This window comes from Oryctolagus cuniculus, chromosome 2 (assembly GCF_051225735.1).
Source record: "Oryctolagus cuniculus isolate XC-2025 breed Fujian yellow rabbit chromosome 2, ASM5122573v1, whole genome shotgun sequence".
In the NCBI taxonomy this organism is placed as follows: domain Eukaryota; kingdom Metazoa; phylum Chordata; class Mammalia; order Lagomorpha; family Leporidae; genus Oryctolagus; species Oryctolagus cuniculus.
The window spans coordinates 87,262,320-87,272,086 of NC_142868.1; the positions used below are offsets into that span (position 1 = coordinate 87,262,320).

A 9,767-nucleotide genomic window follows, 5' to 3' on the forward strand; every position below is an offset into this window, starting at 1 on the left:
TATATATATTACGAGGATAGATTATGGGCAGTCGCAGACATGGTCCTGAAGTCTTACATCATGATGAATATCTGTGTCTCTGCTTGTTTTCTTTTTAGGACATGGCTGTCTTCCAAGAATACATTAATATCAGTTTCTCCAAGATGGATCTTCTCTACCTGGTCCACTCAGACTCACGTGCTAATCTCCCCTAGACACACCCTCACACATCAAACAAAAATGAGGCTTTACCAGGTTTCCAGGTATTGGCTCTACCTATCAACACACTAATTCTTTCCCTAAATCTCCACTTTTTATGCTTCCTACATTTAAAGTAGGAATTGCAGTTTTCAGGATTTCAGCTTTTGGGATTTCAACATTCAGAATTTTTAAATTTTGAGAGTGTGAACTTCAGAATTTTAAAATGTAAGGCTTTCAGGCTTTAAGGATTTTGATTCTTGGAACTTCATTTTTTATTATGCATTCTGGATTGTGTCTTTCTGGATCATGATTGGCACTAAAGAGAAAGGTATCCCATGAAGTTATCTGGTCCACACACAGCTGAGAAGTAATCAGAATTGCCATGAGATGGGTATTTGATGCCAGTTAGAATAACCACAGCAGGTATTGGAGTGCCTGGGTTCAAGTCCCAACTCCAGTTTCAATTCTAGCTTCTTGTTCATGTGCACCTTGAGAGACAGCGGGTGATGGCTCAAGTAGTTGAGTCCCTACCACCCATGTAGGAGACTTGGGTTGCATTCCTGACTCAAAACTTCAGCCTGGCCCAGTTCTGGCTATCGTGGGCACTTAGGAAATAAAAATCAGAAGATGCTGGGGGCTGGTGCCATGGCTCTCTTGGCTAATCCTCCACCTGTGGCGCCAGCATCCCATATGGGCACCGGGTTCTAGTCCCAGTTGCTCCTCTTCCAGTCCAGCTCTCTGCTGTGGCCCAGGAGGGCAGTGGAGGATGGCCCAAGTGCTTGGGCCTTTGCCACCTACATAGGAGAGCAGGAAGAAGCACCTGGCTCCTGGCTTCGGATCGGCGTGGTGCTGGCCTTAGTGGCCATTTGGGGAGTGAACCAATGGAAGGAAGACCTTTCTCTCTGTCTCTCTCTCTCATTGTCTGTAACTCTACCTGCCAAATAAAAAAAAAAATCAGAAGATGATATAGCTCTTGTCCTCTCCCCCTCTCCTCCTCCTTTCTCTCTCTTTCTCAGATAAATAAATAGAATAAATTTTTTAAAATGTAATAGGATTTGGGCTCTAATGCCTTCCTAACCTCACCTCAAGTTGCTACATAAAATGTTTATTTTCTAACCCACTTAACAATACTGTAGAAGGAGCAGTTCTGAACAAACACCACAGGAATTCCCAAAGACAAATGAATGCCTAAAGTTCAAACATTGACATAAGATCCAGCTCACTTTTACTCTCAGTCCCTGTCCTTACAACAATTTATTAAAATTTTATTTTCAGCCTTTTCTTTAAATAACTTGGTGGTTACTGATAGATTATATAGTCTCATGATTATGAAGTGTGTTAACCTGGCATAAAGATGTGTTTGCTCAAATACAAAGATTTATCAACCATACATCTTTATGTATGGAGATAATAACTTTATGAATGGAGATAATAACTAAATTTCAGGCTATTTGTGAAGATTATAAGAGTAACATATGTAAAGAGTAACATATGTAACTTTATGAATGGAGATAATAACTAAATTTTAGGCTATTTGTGAAGATTATAAGAGTAACATATGTAAAGCACTTAGAACATAGCAAGATTTTGATAAATGACAACTTTACCATTAACATGGCAACATATGTATGCCCCAGATAAAATAAAGGAAAAAATATCATATGCTTAAATCAAAAAAGAAAATAAACAACCTTCTATGAAAATAATAAGACACAACTCTACTCTAATTCGTTTGCTAAAATTCTTCTGAAAACCTGCAATAACATTGCAAATACTAAATATAACTACAATATTACATGCCTAGTCTTACTTACATCTCTTCAATCTGCTCAGCCCCCATCCCTGACCTTGATATTAATTCTTCTAAATGAATTTGTTATTGCTGGAAGGAAAAAGATATTAGCCAATCAGGACACAGAGAGCAATACTCTCCTCACTCTGTCCTTTGTGATTTGAAGAACTTGAATCTCTTGTATAGTCAATGGGCAATTTGGAGCAATGTCAGGTTGATTTCCCAAAGGGCAGAATTCAGGATAATAATCATAATAGGTATGGAATACAGACTGACGTACTTGGAAAAGAGAGCAAGTCTAGAACATATCCCTTGTTTGAAACTAATTAAAGTGATAGTGAAACAAAACACTGAAGTCAAACAGTTCATCTTTAGCAAAAGGGTTGAAATACGTTGTTTCTGGTGCAGATATTTAGGAGGACAGTTTTCCACTTGAATTAAGAAAGGAAAATAATTTTGCTACACAAATAAACATGAGTGACCTTTCTGTGTGAAAACTTCCCAAGGCTATTTAATGTTGGATGTTTCAAGTACATACTATTTATCTTTTTCAGGGTGTACTCTTCAGACTCTAGATAAAGGAAACAACTATTTCCCTCCCTGTTTTATATTCCCTCTGTGTTATAATAAGTCTTGGTTTACCAATGCTCACACATTCATTTACAAAACAAAATTATTCTCCATTGTCTAAGACTGTCTTGGACAGAAACCAGAAGCAGGTTAGAGATTTGCACAGGATAAATATGTAATCCAGATTTTTCCCTATTCACCTCAATTTCTTTTTGTGCTATATCAAGAACAGAGTCTGTTTGGCCACAAATACCTGTAAATTTTTTTAAAGAATGCCTAAAATTATTTTCTTGTTTGCCAAACTGTTTATGCCTAGGGATGTTCTTTATTGCATAATCAGAGAGAATCGAACAAACAACATTTTGGTGATGCAAGTTTATTTTTCTTTTTCCAAAGATTTACACCAAGAATGTTCCCTAAATTAACACTTTATACAAATCCATCTTTCGGGCTCAACAGCTCTCCTGGTATCCCACTAGAATTCAGATATAGACAGTATTTGCCAAATATCTGGCATTGGGCTATGCGTTTTACAACTAATTTTTTAAACCTTAAATCAATACTAGTATACAAGTACTATCATAGTCCCCATTTTGGAGATGAAAAATGCAAGTTGGAGTATTCTAATTACCTGATCAAAGTTGCATTCTGGGAAAGAAAGTAGACACAGTTCTTTGTTGCCCAGATTTATTGAGGTATGATTGACAAATAGGGGCCAAGATTGTGATGAAGCAGCTTAGCCTCCACTTTTAACAACGACATCCCATAGTGGAGTTCCAGCTCTGCTTATTACCCAAAAGAAAGCAAGAAATTGGAATTGTGAGTGGAGCTTGGACTTGAAACTATGGTAAGCCAGGAAGCAGAGAAAATGGCTGGGCTCAACTCTGCTTTTACCACCCACCCTTCTCACAAGAACTACCTTCCAAGGACAATCTCCTAAGGGCCTAAGGAATGCTGCCCCACCCTCCAGGGTCCATTTCCCAACACCATAATAGCATTAAATGTCTATGCTAATGACTTTGGGATTCAACTATCTGCTTTCATTAGAGAGTCATACCCTATTCAAACCATAGTGAACTGCATACTGTTTTATCTAATAGCTATAGCAATTTATGTTCCCACCAGCAATATACAAGTATTCCCTTTTCTCTAAATCCTTGCCAACATTTTATTTTATTTTTATTTTTTTGCTTTTTGGCTGATCATCATCCTAACATGTATAAGGTGATATTTCATTGTGGTTTTGATTTGCATTTCCCAGATAATTAGTTATATTGAGCACCTTTTCAAGTTCCTGTTGGTCATCTGTATGTTTTCTTTGGAAAAATTGCTCAAGTACTTTGTCCATTTGTTAGTCCCTTTCACTTTCCATTAGTAGATAACATTTTTTTTCTACCTTCACTTTTGGTCAACATGTGACTTTAAAGTTGAAATGAGTCTCTCTTAAGCAACATATAGTCAGATCCCTTCCTCATAGCCATGCAGCTACTCTATATCTTTTGATCAGCCTACTTAGCCCATTTGCCTTCAAAGCATTTACTTATAGGTAAGGACTTACTATAACATTTGCTATAGTTATAACGTTATTGTTAATTGATCCTGATGTTTTGTAGATTCTTCCTTTTTTCTTTTATTAATTTCTTCACAACTTGTTGATCTGTAGTGGTATGAGTTATATGTATTTACTACAGGTTTTTGGTTTGTGATTACCATGAATCTTATATAAGACATCTTATAATCACATTAATCTATTTTAAGCAGAAAATGTACCACATACAAAAGATCTGTGCTTTCAAGTCCTTCCTCTATCTTGTTTATGATTCAATCATTAACATTTTTATATTGTACATCTGTTTTTTTAAAAGGTTATTTGTTTATTTATTTGAGAGATAGTCACAGATGGTGAGAGGGAGAGACAGAGAAAGGTCTTCCATCCACTGGTTCCCTCCCCAAATGGCTGCAATGGCAAGAGCTGCACCCATTCGAAGCCGGGAGCCAGGTGCTTCTCCTGGGTCTCCCACACAGATGCAGGGACCCAAGACTTGGGCCATCCTCCACTGCTTTCCCAGGCTATAGCAGAGAGCTGAATTGGAAGAGGAGCAGCTGGGACTAGAACCGGCGCCCATATGGGATGCCAGCACTTCAGGCCAGGGTGTTAACCTGCTGCGCCATTGTGCCAACCCCCTTTATTGTTTTCAGTCTCTCTGGTGGACTTCAGTTTTGTGTGTGTGTGTGTCTGTCTTGCATTGTTCTCCCAATACTGTTAAATTACTTATCTGTGTTCTCTTGTAGTTCACTGAATTTTTTTTTTACAATAATTGTCTGCCAGTTTATGGGCCTCTGATTTGGAGAGGATCATTTACTGGAAGTGTATTGTGCTCCTTTAGATTTCTAGGATTCTTTGTGATTGTTTCAGCTTTCTGTAGTTGTCTGCACATTTGAAGAAACAATGACTTCTTTGAGACTTTATAGATTGGTTTTCATAATAAAGAAATTCCTCTGGAGTGTGTGTGTGTGTTTGTGTGTGTGTGTGCTGGGATGCTGGCTGGAACCCCTGTGGCACTGTTACTAGTGGCACGGGGTACCAAGTGTACGGTCATGAAATGACTCCAAGACCAGGTAGGAATAATGTTTCATCTGCTCAGGTAGCTGGGCTCCATGACATTTACAAATGCATGATCCTCATGGAAACAGCTGCAGGTAGTCCATGTTGGTTCAAGATTCTCAGGATAGCTCTAGGTATAGCAGCAATGGACCAGTGAAAGCGGCAGTGAGGTACAAGGTTTGTGATGTGCCCAGACGCAGCTGTAGTGACTGACTGAAGACACGTATTTGGCAAAAGGAGCTGGCTGCTGGTTGGCAAATGGTGGAAATGACCAAGACCAGGGTCAGTTGCTAGGGCCAAATGTATATTTATCAGGATGGTAAGGACTACCACTGTGTGTGTGCATGGCTATATGTGTTAAGCCTGGTGGTGCCTGGTTGCAGAGGCCAGCTATGGCAGCCAGTTAAGAGAGCAAGCACAGTAATGGAGACAGCTGGCAAGAATTGGGGCCAGCTGCTGGCACACATGCAGTAGTGGGGGCTGCTGGTGGTGTTCTGAAGCTGTGTGTGGAAGATGGCAGTGGGAGCTGGCAATCAAATTCAGAGCCAGCTGATTTTGCATGCATAGCTTCAATGGATGGGGCTGAGGCTGGCAACAAGCATGTTTGTAGCTGCAGGGTCCAATGGCAAAAATTAGCGCAGTAGTGAGGCCAGAGATGGAGGTAGAACAGTTGTGTGTGTGCACGTGGTTACATGGTAAGCTGCAGGTGCACACCGCAGTTGAGATCAATGCCTGCAGCATGGGCTCAGGCCTTTGTGGACATGTACACGGTGTCCTCCCCATGTTTCTGGACTTGGCACATACAGAGTCTGAGGACTGGGAAACTCCAAGGAGCAGGGAGAGAAACACTTGGCAGATCAGACAGCTGGAGAATCAGAAGTCCAAAACCTGCAGGGCCCCAGGTGGCAAAACTGGAGAATCTGCGGCAACTTTTCTGGCTGTTGGCTTCCGAGGAGGCAGATGCTGCTGGGGTGCTCTATGAAGCAAGCTTCTGGCAAATACCACAAGGATATTGGCTGTAAAATCCGCAGGGCAGGGGCAGAGTGGCTATGAGGACAGAAGCAGTTCTCAGCAGAGAAATCTGCCAGGGTCCTGTGCATGGCAGAGCAGTGGAGCTCCTACCATGTGGTTAATAGTGATAGCTCCATCTTTTTCTTTATTCCTGTCTTAGTGTGCTTCTGACTGTGATAACAGAACTCTACAGATTGGGTGTTTTATAAACAACATAAGAGTTTCTTTTCGACTGGGAACCCTCCAGGAAGGAGGGCCCACTTCTGATAAAGGCGGGTATGATGTTATAATGTAGTGAAAGCCATCATAAGAGGAGAGAAGGAGGGGGAAGGGGGCCATACTCATCTCTTTTTTAATCAGGAGCCCACTCCCCTGATAACTAACTCATTCTTATGATGACAGCATTAATCTATTCATTAGGGGTAGATAATCATAATCACCAAACAATGTGGAATTAGGAATCAAGCTTCCAACACATGATCCTGAGGACACATTAAATTTGTGGCACTGGGTAATTCCAATGTCTCACTTATGCTGTTCTCATTTATTCTGGTCTCCCCAGGGATCTGGGTAGGTGACACTAAAGCAATTCATTCAGTCAGTGCCCTTGAAGCCTGCTGAGGCTGATTGTCCAACAGCTCTCCTTTTCTTTGCAAGAAGAGCTCCAAACTGGGGAGTTTTCTGTCTACGCTGAGCAGTGCTGGCCCACAGGATGAGATGGTACAGGCAAAATTCAGCTATTTTTACCCTTTTGGACTGTTGTTATTGGGTTCTTTTTTATTGTCTTTGTTCACTTGTTTGCTCTACTATGTTACTGTAAATTCTTTAGTAGATACCTGAACTCTCCTAGAACTATTTTTACACGTGGATAGCAGCCCCAATTGTTGTCATTTTTTGTGAGGTACCAAGGCTTGGATCCCCTACTCCACCATCTCACTGACATAATCTCTTCATTATTATAATGTGTTGCCTTACCTAATAAAATGACTCAAAAATGGTGGAGAGGGTGTCTTGGAAACATTGGTTAGTTTCACATATGGGGAGAAAAAGTGAGCTTAAATATTTAGCTCAATATTCCAGGACTAGCCAGATTTATGTTAAAAACCACATCATCTAAACTCAAGTCTTTTGGTCTTCTCACATTTGTAGAATAAATAACCTATGATATGATTCAGTTCAACAGAGTGTTGCTGCAAATGCTTTAATTCATTGCTAATTGATCTCATTCTTGACCTGATCTGTTTCCGCCCTGGACTGGTTCCTCCCTCCTTAGGCAACCTGGTGGTCCCCCACTCCTGGGAGGTCACCATATTGATGCCAAACTTAGTGCAGCAACATCTGATCAGCACAGCCCAGAACTCTTGGACTCAAGAGATCCTCCAGCTTTGGCCTCCTGAGTAGCTGGGACTACAGGTGCACACCACTTCAACAGCTCAATCTCATTCTTTTCTTACCCTACTATTTCTTTAACTCTCCTGCACTTCTCACTTCAAGTCAAAGCTTTTGTGTCCTTGTCAATCTTTTTCTGTTTTATCTTTCTTCTCAACTTCTTTCCTGCAGTGTTTGAGGATTCTGACCCTTCCTCTTTCACACGTTAGTCTGACTGGCTCCCTAGAATGTCTGTTCTCTAGATTTTCCTCCCAGATGGCTACCATTTTCTAAGCATCCTTGATTCTTCTTCTTGTACAACTCTAAATTACATTGTCTCCCCCTAAAGTTTCATCCAAGGTCTTTCCTTTTTCTCATTCACAACCTCCTTTTCACTCCATATTTATACTAATGATTCCCACAATGGGAACTCCACCCTAATATTCAAATTCAAAGTGACCACTACTTGCAGAATATTTCAGCCAGCATGGAGTCATGGATGCAACACCAGCTCATCATGACCAACTCTGAACCCATTTTCTTTCTTTCCAACTGGACTTGCTTTCCAATTTCTTTTTTAGTTCATGGCATTGCCATCTACTGATAACTGTAAGATACTTGCTCATTTTTCACCAATATCTATATTCTCTTCTTTAATGTCACTTGGCTGAGATCTATTCAACAGAAAATGAGTAGAACTTATGCACACTCCTATGTGGAACTGACTCTAAAACTTGACGGACTATTTCATTTCACGTTTCTCTCTTACCTCACCTATTGGCCAGATGCAGAGGTTCAACCATAGGAAGTCAAGGTCCTGCAAAGCTGTGAGACACACAGTGAAAGGATCTGGGGTCCTGAATGACTGGGACAGAGCTGATCACTCATCTGACAACCCTCATTAGACTATGATTGAGTAAAAATAAATTCTAATAGTGTTCATCCTCTGAATTCTTGTGGATTAATCATTGCAGAAATTGGCTTACACTGATCAATATTTAGGCAAGCAACTTTTGTCATTATTGACCCAATGTCTTGTCTACTTTGCAAATATAATCATTCACAATTCCCAGTGGTTCTCTGTCTGTATCATTGTTTGCTACATCTCTTCATTTCTATTGCAACTATCCTAGAGTGCAATCTTGTTATATTTTATTACAATTATGCCCAAGTATATATTTGATCCTATTTCAAACTTACGCTGTCATAATCATTGGTAGGCGTAACACAATTTATTTTCAACTGTTCTTTGTTTCAAATATCTTGTCCAATTTAACTTTCTTCTCTACTGTCTTACTTCCTAAACACCAGCCTACAACTAATATATTAATATTTAAAATCCTTTCATGGCTTTAGACAATTATTGTAAAAGTAAAATCCAAGTCCTCAAGTGTGGTATTAAAGGTTCATTAGCCAGCACCACGGCTCACTAGGCTAATCCTCCACCTTGTGGCGCCAGCATACCGGGTTCTAGTCCCGGTCGGGGCGCCGGATTCTGTCCCGGTTTCCCCTCTTCCAGGCCAGCTCTCTGCTGTGGCCAGGGAGTGCAGTGGAGGATGGCCCAAGTCCTTGGGCCCTGCACCCCATGGGAGACCAGGATAAGTACCTGGCTCCTGCCATCAGGTCAGCGTGGTGCGCTGGCTGCAGCGCGCCGGCCACTGCAGCCGTTGGATGGTGAACCAACGGCAAAGGAAGACCTTTCTCTCTGTCTCTCTCTCTCACTGTCCACTCTGCTTGTCAAAAAAAAAAAAAAAAAAGTTCATTAACAATTATCCTCTCCATACTTTTGAGTATGGAGAAATAGTTAGCATTTTACCCAACCTATTCATTTTTCTTATTTTACTAATTTATTTATAAATATTTACTTATAAAGAATTAAGATTTGTTTTCCTCTGCAGTCAAAATTTTACTTATTCTTCAAGATCCAAAAACATCTACGTCCTCTATGGCATTTCTTCCAATTCGGAAGTCAGAATTGATTCCTGCATCTATTATGTGTCTAAGTATTCTATTGTGTCATTACCATTAGCTTTGAATTCGCTTGTCTTCTCATTATTTTGAGAGATTCTTGAAGCAAGTATCAGTGTCTTTTGCCAGCAGGATTTACACCAAGCTTCGTATTTAAAGGAAGTACCCAACACACATTCAGCAAATGATATAGGAACTGAATAAATGTATAAACGCAGCATCAAACATACCTCAACTACGAAACATGCTGCTGGGCAGTAATGTTTATAAAAA

General features: G+C 40.4%; 1 pseudogene; it reads right to left on the reverse strand.

Annotated features, from left to right (window-relative positions):
- Window positions 1-7,310: 7,310 nt before the first annotated feature.
- On the reverse strand, window positions 7,311-7,591 carry LOC149127874 (signal recognition particle RNA; annotated as a pseudogene).
- Between the last annotated feature and the right edge of the window lie 2,176 nt (window positions 7,592-9,767).